Source organism: Misgurnus anguillicaudatus, chromosome 19 (assembly GCF_027580225.2).
Source record: "Misgurnus anguillicaudatus chromosome 19, ASM2758022v2, whole genome shotgun sequence".
NCBI classification, from domain to species: Eukaryota; Metazoa; Chordata; class Actinopteri; order Cypriniformes; family Cobitidae; genus Misgurnus; species Misgurnus anguillicaudatus.
In genome coordinates this window covers 7,054,870-7,067,110 of record NC_073355.2, presented here as the reverse complement: position 1 = coordinate 7,067,110, position 12,241 = coordinate 7,054,870, and positions in this window count along the sequence as shown.

The window sequence follows — 12,241 nt, the reverse complement described above, 5'->3', positions numbered from 1 at the left end:
CAGCAGTGAGCAAACAGAAGACAGAGGTATATATACACACAGACTAAATGACAAACAGGTGTGATGAGGCAGGTAATTAATCAATGAATGTCCAGGTGATAACAATCGGAACAGAGACAAGACATGACACGGATTACACCGTGACACTGTAGTTGTGAAATAATTAGAGAATAAATCATTTATAATTTTCCATATATTCTTACCCCCTTATTATCCCAAACTTAAAATATTGTTCCCTTATACCTACAAGTACGTACTGTCAGTGTTGGGTGTAACTAGTTACAAAGTAACTAGTTACTGTAATAATATTACTTTTTTCAGTAACTAGTAGTGTAAGGCATTACCCGTCTGAAAATGGTAATATTATTACAGTTTTCCCGAGCTAGTTACTTGAGTTACATTCGCCAGTAGCACCTTCATCACACAAGGCACAAAACACAGAGAACAAAAGGGAAGGGGAGGAGGGCGTGAATGAAACAGTGATTGGTCCAAGTTTGGCACGAGGTATCATTTACCATCACCGATTGGTCGAAACCCGGCAGCCAGCAGCACAGATCGGCAGCGGCACACTCAAAGACAGATCGGAAAAATGGAAGCGTCAACAATGGCAAGCTCTTTTTCAGAGGAAGGTTCCCAGCAACAGAAAGCTAGTTTCGACGCATGGAGATTCAGTCATATTTTATTATGTTCAATGGAAGGAAAATAACTTGACCGTGAAGTGCACACTCTTTAATGTTTCTCCGAACGCTGTGCCCCGCGTCCGGTGGCGGGTAAGGAAGCCAGCATATTGTTGGCTGTGGCTTGCCCAAATAAACATTCTTGTCCAGAAAAAAATGTAACTAGTAATATAACTAGTAATATAACTAGTTACTTTCTCCAGGGAGTAATAAAGTAAAGTAAGGCAATACTATTTTTGAGAGTAATATGTAATACGTAATATATTACTTTTTTGAGTAACTAGCCCCAACACTGCGTACTGTAGAGGTACCCTGTTGTTACAAATAGGTACGCTGTAAATTCGATTAAATTACGCTGTACTTTCTGGGTCGTAAAATAAAGTGTTACCAAAACTTCTTGGTATATTTTCAAAAACTTCCCAGGGCCTTGAATTTTTCCCTCCAGATTCACCCATTTTTAAGGATTTCAAGGACCGAAAGCTTGGAAAGGTTATTAAAACCTGCTGCTAAGGATTTAAGTGTGCAGACCTCTTTATTTGTATTGTAAAACATAAAATGTTTTATGGCCTAAAACACATGAATTCGCTTAGAGCGCCTTTACCCTTACAAAAATTAACCATGGTTTTACTACAGTTAAAATAAAAAAACCATGGTTACTGTAGTTAAACCATGGTAACCACAAAATAACCATGGTTTTGACAACCATGGTTTTCAAAAAACATAGTTAATCCTCTGGGGTCTAAGGGGTTTTTAGGGCCCTGGGAAGTTTTGACATGCACTGACATTTGTGCTGTTTTTAGTTGCTTAAAAACATATAAATGGCAAAAGTATCATAACACTGTGTTCAGCACAAACTGGGCTACAATATTATATGATTAACATGTATGTACATGTTTGTATTTTTGAGAGAAAAATGTTTATGCGTGGTTTTTGAAAAAGCAACATTTTTAAGTCACTGATATAAGTCCACAAAACTCATTCTAAACATGTTTTCCAGAGATGGGACCAAAGTCAAGTCAAGTCCAAGTCAAGTCACCTTATTATTGTAATTTTATCTGCAGAATCTGATCTTAATAAAGATATATAGAATATAAAATATAAAGAAATACTCATGTTCAGTAAAATACATCATGGAATCAAACAAAATTGTAATCTCTTCCGTCCGCGCCTACATTTGAAATAACGAACTTGAGCGCGCAAAAGACGTGATATGTGAACCGGCCCTAACATTGTAGAATCCAGTATTTTTTCTGTGTGTGTGTGTGTGTTCAGGTGGCAAACATAGACACAGTAGCCAAGTCTTGTACCGCTCAGATCAAGGGAAGAATTTTTTAAAAATAAATCAAAAATATTTTGCCCACATTTGTCCCCAACATGGTATGATGAGGGTTAATGGCTACTTTAGCTATTATTACATTAGCTAACTACTAACTAACTTTCAAATGACGGACGAAATTGGAGGTTGTCATCTGGCTGCTCGTGATTTTAATGTTGCATGTCTTGCAACGCACTGTTCGTCTTTTGCCATCTTGTTGAAGCCGAAAGCGATGACCCCCGCTACCCCTCCGGCTGACATGTTGATATCTGTTCTAAGTGGGCGTGGTGTGCGAAGAGGGCATGACTGATGATAGTGTCGTGATTCAGTCATGACAACACCATTCTCAGCCTGCGCTCCAGCTGGATCAACTTTATTTTTTTATATAGTTTATATATTTTATATTCAAACTCAAAACATGATGTGATTAACACTCAAGTCTTTCAAGTCATCGTGTCTCAAGTCAAGTCCCGAGTCTTTAACTTCCAAGTCCGAGTCAAGTTTCAAGTATTTTGTTTTTTGTCAAGTCACAAGTCACAAAATAGTGACTCAAGTCGACTCGAGTCCAAGTCACCAAGGCACAAGTCCCCATGTCTGATGTTTTCCCAAGACTTTTCAAAATGATGTGAAAATCATCCAGCCTGCTCATTCACATAAAACAATATATTGATTTACAATTTCTAAGACACATTTGATTGGGAAAGGCCATATGCGTGGAGGCGGGAAAGGTTCTGAATAATCAGTGATTGACAGCTGAGAAACAAAATAGTTGAATAATGAGCTACATAATGAGCCTTGTGGGAATGTTCAACAGGAATGTAACTTTCTCTGTAGTAAAACCATGATAAGTTTTACTTGGGAATTTATAACAAAAAATTATATATATATATATATAATGTGTGTGTGTGTGTGTGTGTGTGTGTGTGTGTGTGTGTGTGTGTGTGTGTGTGTGTGTGTGTGTGTGTATATATATATACAAATAAATATAAATATTTTCTATGAATTTCACAAGTATACATTTAAAAACCATAGTAATCATAGTAAAGGTACTGTTTGGCCATCGTAAAAATGAACACAGGGTTAGTGTTTGGTTGGCCAGTGAGAGGTTTACTTTTGTGCAGTAAAAAGCTCAAAAGAACTGCATGTCGTTGTCTGGACTCTTGTTTGTGTTTTTGTAATCATTATAGTAGAAACACAACAAGCGACAAGAGTGATAAACAATGTTTGTTTACAGCCGCCGCCATTAAGTTACTCCCTCATGTGTGCACACGTGAGTGATCCTGTGTTTAATAAACTTGCTGTGCGGAGATTTGCGCTTAGACGCAACTAAATAAGGATTGTAATGTTTGCAATCGCCTATTTTATAAGAATACCAAAAAGCGCATTGAATTTCCTGACTCGTGTGTTTGTGTATGTGCGCGTCGCATGAACTGTTTGACGGAAGAACAAAGAAAAAACTCGCGTCTCGAGATACTGAGACACATACACAAGTAAATAAGGATTTAGATGTCATGTTTGGTGCACTCGGTTGAAACAACAAGGAATGGAGAGACTGGATTGTGGATTACGTATCCATTGACTGTAGTAGGCACGAGTTATGCATATGGATGTTTCTGCTCGTTCACTTCAATGACGCGGGGGTGTGGCGATCTCATCTTATTACAGGTGGTAGATCAAAATGGCTAAAAAAGCATGTCAATTAAATAATATCAATGTAACAGTAGGTTTGAGTAGGGTAGAAGGGAAATCGCTTATTAAACAAGCATGTAAAGATATGTGGCAGATATCTTGGGACTCATGTATGAAGGGAATACATTTTTATAACATACAAAGTAAATTTAAGCAAAGTAATATAAATCATTTGTAAGGTTTTGTCATGTATTTTGTGTATTTTTGTTATTTGTACTTGTATTTTGATTATCTGCTCTGTTCTGACTTTTATTTTGAAACTCATCATGCCATGTCACAGTTCACACTTCCTGTTTGTTTTGTATATAAGTCACTTCCTGTTCACAAGTTCTCGGCTGATTAATGCTTAGCCCAACCAACCCGTTTCCCTGTACCTTGTGTCTGTATTCTGTTATCTGTATTCTGCCTGTTTATCTGCCTGTGTTTGACCTGTGCCTGTATATTTGGATTTTGAGTGAACTCTGCCTGCCTTGACCTAGTGCCTGTTTTGGATTACGTTTTTGGATCACCCTTACTGGATATGTTTGCTGGCCCTTTTTGGGATTTTTCTAATTAAACCTTTTGCACATGGATTCACCTACTTCAGCGCTTTCTTCAAAGCACACCCGTTACAGATTAATCAGCCTAAACCGGAATCCAGCAGAGGTTTGAAAATTCCCACCAGCACCATGACTCCAGCAGATCAACTTGTTTGTCTCCGCCAGAACCACCGCCCCATTGAGAACTATGTAGAGGATTTCTGTGAACTATCATGTCAGGTAAACTTCAAAGATTCTTTTCTGAAAGACATTTTTTATTGTGGACTAGATCGAGACATTGCCCGTTCCATGCCACTCCATACACCACACTGGACCATTGAGATGTATATCGATCACGCTCTTTTGTTGTGTGGTTCACCGTTCACTGTGGGTGTTGGGGATGCACCTCCAGTGAATATTCACAACACGCCAAGCCCTGTTATGCCTGTTTTGTCTATGTCTGTTCCTAAAATGGCCGCCACCATGCCTGTTCCTAAAATGGCCGCCACCATGCCTGTTGACAAAATGGCCGCCATCCTGCCTAATCCCAAAATGGCTGCCATCCTGCCTATCTCTGCACCTGCACCTGTCTATGTGAGAGCAACCACAATTTCTGCACCTGTTTTTGAGAGAGCTACTGTCATCCCAGCACCGGTGATTGAGAGGGCCATCGTCACCACCACACCTGCACTGATGAGGGCTATTGTTCACCCTGCACCTAACATCAAGATGGCCGCCCTGCCTGAACCAACCGCCACAGAGGTATGCCTCATTGACTGTGACATTCTTGAATTTGCCATGGCCCTGTGGTGCGTTTGGTCTGCCTTCTGTTTGTTTGTTCCCGAGGTTCCTCAAGACCCTGAATCTGATCTGCCCGTCTCATCTGATCTGCCCGTTTCATCTGATCTGCCCGTCTCATCTGATCTGCCCGTCTCATCTGACCTGCCCGTCTCATCTGATCTGCCCGTCTCTTCTGAGCTGCCCGACTCTTCTGAGCTGCCCGACTCTTCTGAGCTGCCCGACTCTTCTGAGCTGCCCGACTCTTCTGAGCTGCCCGACTCTTCTGAGCTGTCTGTCCTGCCTGATTCACCGGTCCCGTCCATTTCATTCGATTAACCTGGCTCTAAGAACTTATCTGGTTCACCATCTAGGACATCGCCACCTTGGACTGGGGAAGCTTTCCCAAGGTTTTTTTTTTGTGGGGGTAGTACCCGGACACAGGAAGGAGGCAGAGGACACCAAGGCGGAGGCCGAAGTGTGCTCGGACCCTTCCTTTCCTTGTGTTCAAGGTCTATTCCTGCCCTATAATATAGCCCCAAGCCTGCCCCATGACCCAGGTCCAAGCCTGCCCCATGACCCAGGTCCAAGCCTGCCCCATGACCCAGGTCCAAGCCTGCCCCATGACCCAGGTCCAAGCCTGCCCCATGACCCAGGTCCAAGCCTGCCCCATGACCCAGGTCCAAGCCTGCCCCATGACCCAGGTCCAAGCCTGCCCCATGACCCAGGTCCAAGCCTGCCCCATGTTCCTGGACCATCCTGGCCTTATGACCCAGGACCTCTTATGAACTGCCCTGCCTTGCCAAGAGGTCCTGGCCCGCCCGCCCACCCTCTATTTTGGACTTTATTATTTGAATGTTGGGCTCCGGGAGTCGCCCTTTAGAGGGGGGGTTCTGTAAGGTTTTGTCATGTATTTTGTGTATTTTTGTTATTTGTACTTGTATTTTGATTATCTGCTCTGTTCTGACTTTTATTTTGAAACTCATCATGCCATGTCACAGTTCACACTTCCTGTTTGTTTTGTATATAAGTCACTTCCTGTTCACCAGTTCTCGGCTGATTAATGCTTAGCCCAACCAACCCGTTTCCCTGTACCTTGTGTCTGTATTCTGTTATCTGTATTCTGCCTGTTTATCTGCCTGTGTTTGACCTGTGCCTGTATATTTGGATTTTGAGTGAACTCTGCCTGCCTTGACCTAGTGCCTGTTTTGGATTACGTTTTTGGATCACCCTTACTGGATATGTTTGCTGGCCCTTTTTTGGGATTTTTCTAATAAAACCTTTTGCGCATGGATTCACCTACTTCAGCGCTTTCTTCAAAGCACACCATGTTACATCATTATATAAGTAGGAAGGAATATATAATATTTACGAGATTAAAAATGGTTCATACTAGGCTCAATGCAAATAATTGCATCATAGGTAAACACAATACAGGTCTTTGTGATGGGTGTCAGGAAATGGAGACAGTGGAACATGTTTTAATGACATGTATGAAATATCAGCAGGAAAGAATATTGTATATTAGAGAAGTACAAGAAATGGGGATTACAGAATTCACAATGGGTAATATTTTAAATGAAGGGACATATACGGGTAGGCTAATAAGGGCAATAATGAGGTTCTTAAAAAACATCGCAGTAATTAATAGAATTTAATCAGAGTCATGCAGACTATCTTTGTCACACTCCAGTACTGTAGGTGGCGGTATGCATCTTTACAGTGGGTTTGAAATCCGCCAGTAAACCCACAAAAGAAGAAGAAGACAATATGGCTGCGTCCGAAAACGCTATATTGCTGCCTTCTGAGGTAGCTTTCCAAGGCATCAAGGCATGTCCGAATTCAATGTTAAGTTTACTTCCTGTCTCCTGAGATACCTATGCGTGGGCGTACAAGAATGTGATTGGTCGTCCGGTCGAGTTCGAAAAAATAAAATGGCGGCCAAGGACGCGACTGGACCACCAATTTAGTGTAAATAAAGGTATATTTTCACTTTTTACACCTTTTAATTGCATTTCTAGCGAGAAATTAGTATTGTAGTTTTCAAATATGTGATTAGTTATCACAAAGGCGCTCTCTGTTTAAATTTCAAACACGCTGCCTTAGAAGTGTGTCCGAAAATCTTTCTCTGAGCTACCTTCATGCCTCCGAAGTCATTTCCTCATGAGGCAGCGAGGCAACGAGTCACTGCCTTGAGTTTTCGGACGCAGCAAACATGTTTTAGATCTCACTTACATCATTTAAAAGCTGCCATTCCAAGCATTATGTAGACATTTATCTTTTGTTTCTATGACAAGTATTTGTTAAGTTACAGTAAATTTTTCTGACGCTTTTCAGAAAGGACTTCACTGAGGGAGAGAGAACAAAACGCGCATCATGTTTATTTTCTTAATTTTGCGAAAAGCACAACATTCTGTGTTTATTGGGAGTGGACAGAAAAAAACTAGACACTTTAACGCTTTAAATGATGTATAAATCATATCTGTATGTCCAAAATCAGCAGAGTTATCTAGGTCTCTTTGCGGAGTGATTGAAAAATAAAGAGTTTGCGGCGCCCCCGCCGCGGTCGACCCCAGAGAGTTAAACCATGGTTAGTGTAGTAAAATCATGGTTTCGCTAATTGTAATGAATACACTAAAAAAACATGCTTACTACACTTTTACCACAATAAAACCATGGTTAATTTTCGTAACTGTAACACAATGAGTAGGGCATTTACCCATGTTAACCCAAAATACTTTATTCTTGATTCTTTCATTTTCTGTTTTTACTGCTCTCTCAGATGAGGAATGATACGAGCAATGATACATTCAGTATAATTTGGAAATAAATATTTTGATAAACAGGGTAGATGGTTAGAATTAACCTAAGTGCCTTTGACAAATGCAAAACCAGATCGCTTCTAAATCTCCCTCTCGCTGTTTGTGGGAGAGACTACATGTTCTGTAACGAAAGAGAAGAGGAAGTTAAGTTAGTTTCAGTCAGTAAATAGAAACAGAGATGGGTTTCAGGCCAGCTACCTTTGCAGCTATTTCAGTCATGTTGTTTCCTGTGGAGGAGAAATTAGTTTTGTTAGTCTACACTGCGCATTTACAAACAATAATGGGCTAAAAGTATAGCATCAAGTCAGTAAGTCAAATAAATCATTGTACTGTTAAAAATTGGTTTTCCATCAGAGAACACTAAAGTCATAAATCTTTGTAGATGGTGACAGTTTTGTCAATAATTTTTGTCATAGTTAACAGGCCTCTGTAAGTGCAAAAAGCTCTACTGTCTGTGCAGAGATGTGTGAAGATAAGGGTTTAGAAAGAAGTGTTAACAGTGTTTACAGTAACAGCAAAACATGCCTGTGTGTTCATCACGTTTCTCCGAAGCATCAGTAAAAGGTTTGTAGTAGCTGTCAGAAAAGGGTGTGTCAGAATGATCTTGTGGTTGTGTACAAACTGCATTAAGGGTGGTAAAGTGTGGTTCCCCGGCACACGGGAAACTATTTTTGACCAGTGCTGAATAACAGAATAATAGATGTCTGACTATTTCTCGCCCAGAAAATGTTTCGGATTTTGCCAGCTAAAAACGTAATTTTAGCCCATTGTATATGCAATGAAAACAACCATACTTACAGGCATTGCCCTCACAGGGATTATCTTTAAAGCAATTTATTATTTTTGCAGAATAACCAAAAAATCAGAATACAGTGCGTTTAAACCATAGTTCTTTTCCACACGTGAACAGGAAGTAAGCATATTCCCGTATGCAAAATTACAAATCTCACTATTCACCTTAGTTTTCACGACAACAAGGGCGGCGCCATTGCGCTCATTTTGTCAACGATCTTCCGGCCGCATAGACGATGAGCAGATGATGCAGTGACTGAAGGCGACGCGTTAAGCTTAAAAAGCTCACTCGAGCGCCTTTATGTTTCTTTCTTACCAATTTTAAGCCAACTGAGGAACACCCTTATCCCAAGTAATGGTTCGACTACGATGTTCCGGTAACTTTAAACCACGCCGGGTGTTGAAAAGGTGGCCAGTTTCAGGTAAGCTATCTTAGTTAACTTTGTGCTCGTTCGCCTAAAGTTAGATTTGTGAAGTCCGTTCTACAAATACACTTAAGATCAGTAACGTTAGTTTATAAAATGCAACTATTTGAATGGTTTTAATTGTCCACCTATATTTTTATATTTACGATAGTACAACGAGATATTATAGTACATACATTACATTATTACAGTAGCCCACGTGATTCCTACAAGTTACTGAGATTTCAGATGCTAGAATGTCAGTTCATTCCTCATTCAGATATTGATAATGACCTATTACACAACGTATTATTTAACACTGAAGTTAGAGGTTGTGTGTATAATGTTACTGTCTCTTTTTAATGCATCTCTCTCTTACACACTGTTCTGTTTAAGTATGGGTGCCATTTATATATTAATTCTCATGATGCAAGTTTATTTTAAATACTAACATAAAAATGTTTATGGTTATATTGTTTTCACAGATGCATTGATGTGTAGTGATGCAGTGGACAACTGTGAGGATGATACAATCAACATGTTCCTAAACTGTGATGCAGAAACACAATGGGAGGATCCATCCGTCTCTGACCACAACTACACTTTAAAATCACAACTCAACCTGAAGCAACCTACATCTGATATGGGAAAACAATGGTGCAGTTTCCCTGACAGGGCTTATGCTGGTCCCAGGCTAAAATGCATATTTGAGCTATAATAATTTAAAAACACCTTTTACTGACATACCTCAACATATATAAGTGCCATTGTTTTGTCACAAGATGCGCACCAGTCTTGTTTTTTTGTAGGGTTTGTTTGTAAAAACTAAAATGTCCTAATATAATTAAATCCTAGTCCTGTAAACCCTGTCGAGAAACTGCTCCAATGTGTTGAGCTGGCACAAATGTACATATCTCTGCTGAGAAACAACCATCTTTGGTTCAGCTTTACACAGGGTTGATATTGCATCCATTACACAGTCGCCAAGCACTTTACCAGTACATACACCAACAGCTTCCAGAAAAACACTTGGGATCAGCTCCTGATGACTCCGATAAAGCTGTGTCTTAATTTATTGCAGGGTGGTTTTGCTTTTCCTGTTGTAAAGTTACATTAAACCTTCATATGTGATCAGATGTCATGCAGTGAAATTAAACATTTACAGTGTGATCAGATGTTGTGCATTTATATTAAACCTTTACGATGTGATCAGATGTGCAATTATATTAAACCTTTACAATGTGATCAGATGTTGTGCATTTATATTAAACCTTTACTATGTGATCAGCTGTTACCTGTCATGCAGTTATATTAAACCTTTACTATGTGATCAGCTGTTACATGTCATGCAGTTATATTAAACATTTACTATGTGATCAGATGTAACCTGCCATGCAGTTATATAAACCTTTACAGTGTGATCAGATATTATGTGTAAGGAATTTCTTAAACCATATGTGAGCTTTGTAGATTCCACTTAAAAGGATTTAAGTCTGCTGATTTGAAGGAATAAGTGTTGGCAAGTTTGCAAATGAATTCTATCATGGTACCACATAAAAACGAAATAGTTATTGGACTGGCTAAGGTGCACATTTGCTTTAAAAAAGACGAAATCACTGTGTAAATATTGGTAGACATACTTTTAATAATTTTCAATGCTGCTCCATCAACTCCTGACAGGACGAGGTAATTAAATATGTCCCATAGGTTACTTGCCGCGGCCGCTTCATATCGTCTAACCACGAGACAATATAAGACTATCCGAGCGTCGTATGAAGTTTTAACCGTGCTCCTAATTTAAAGCATTTACAGCAGTAGCGATATTTGTCATTTTGCTAAAGTTATAGTGAACTACAAACAATCTTGTAACCACCAAACTAACCACAGAATGCACTGTGCCATATTAGCAGCGGAAGTCTGTTGACAAAATGCGGAAGAGCGAAGAATTAAAAAGGGGCGTGGCGGAATAAGAGAGACAGAGCGCAGCGCGTCATAACCTAAAAACCACGCCCACCGTGGGGGGAAAGCTATCCAACTGTCTCCATTGACTTTGTATTGCGAGAGGCCGCCTCCTTGTCATTTCTGGCTTATAACAAAAAACTGAATAATGCCTAAAAGCTGCTGTGTGACAATATGTACAGCTAACAAGCAAAATAACCCAGAAATAAGTTTTTATAAGCTGTCCAGCCGTAAAACCCAGCCTTTAAGGAGAATAAAGTGGATCACCGACTACGTGTCCCTCTAGCTGACGCAGTTCTACTAATAGTAGTACTATGAAAAGTTTCCATTTCTGTGTCTTTAAACGCTCGTTTTTTAAAGTCGACAGCTTATAAAAACGTATTTATTTTCTTGGGCTTGTTAGCTGTACACCTTGTCAAACACCAGCTTTTAGGTATTATTCTGTTTTTAAGTTTAATCTGTAAATAAGTTTTTATAAGCTGTCAAGTGACAAATGACAAATACTTAAAGTGACATATAACACAAGCACCAAATCTAACCCTGAACCGAAGCGAAAATGGTTTGAAAATAGGACAAAAAAGTTGAGCAACCAAAACGTGAAAGCGACACAAACAGAAAACGTGACATGCCCACGCCCAAACCCGGCAAAACGTGACATCCCCACGTCGGTCCACACGTGAAACAGTCACGTATCTGCGCGATATAGGGTTGTCACATTTGTGAGAAGATCATGTTCACATTTGTGAGAAAATCATGTTTACATTAGTGAGAAGATCATGTTCACATTTGTGAGAAGATCATGGTCACATTTGTGAGAAAATCATGTTTACATTAGTGAGAAGATCATGTTCACATTTGTGAGAAGATCATGGTCACATTTGTGAGAAAATCATGTTCACATTTGTGAGAAAATCATGGTCACATTTGTGAGAAAATCATGTTCACATTTGTGAGAAAATCATGGCCACATTTGTGCAAAAAACAGTACATATTTGTAACACCTCTACATTTTCACTCAAATTGATTTTGTATTTGCAAAGCATTTTCTGTTTGTTTGCGAGTCGAGTTACCTTTTGTGAAGCGGATTCAGTTTGTTTGCAACATGCTGGATTTGTTTGTTTAAATATGGCACAAAATTCACTCCATACCGGCAGATCATTCCACAGTTGTGGAACAACTCCTGAGAAAGGTACGCCCTAATGTTTTTTTGAGATGGCACCACAAGCCGTCGCTCGGTGGCAGAGCGCAGTGATTGAGAGGGTACATAAGGCTGTAAAAGTAAGTGAAG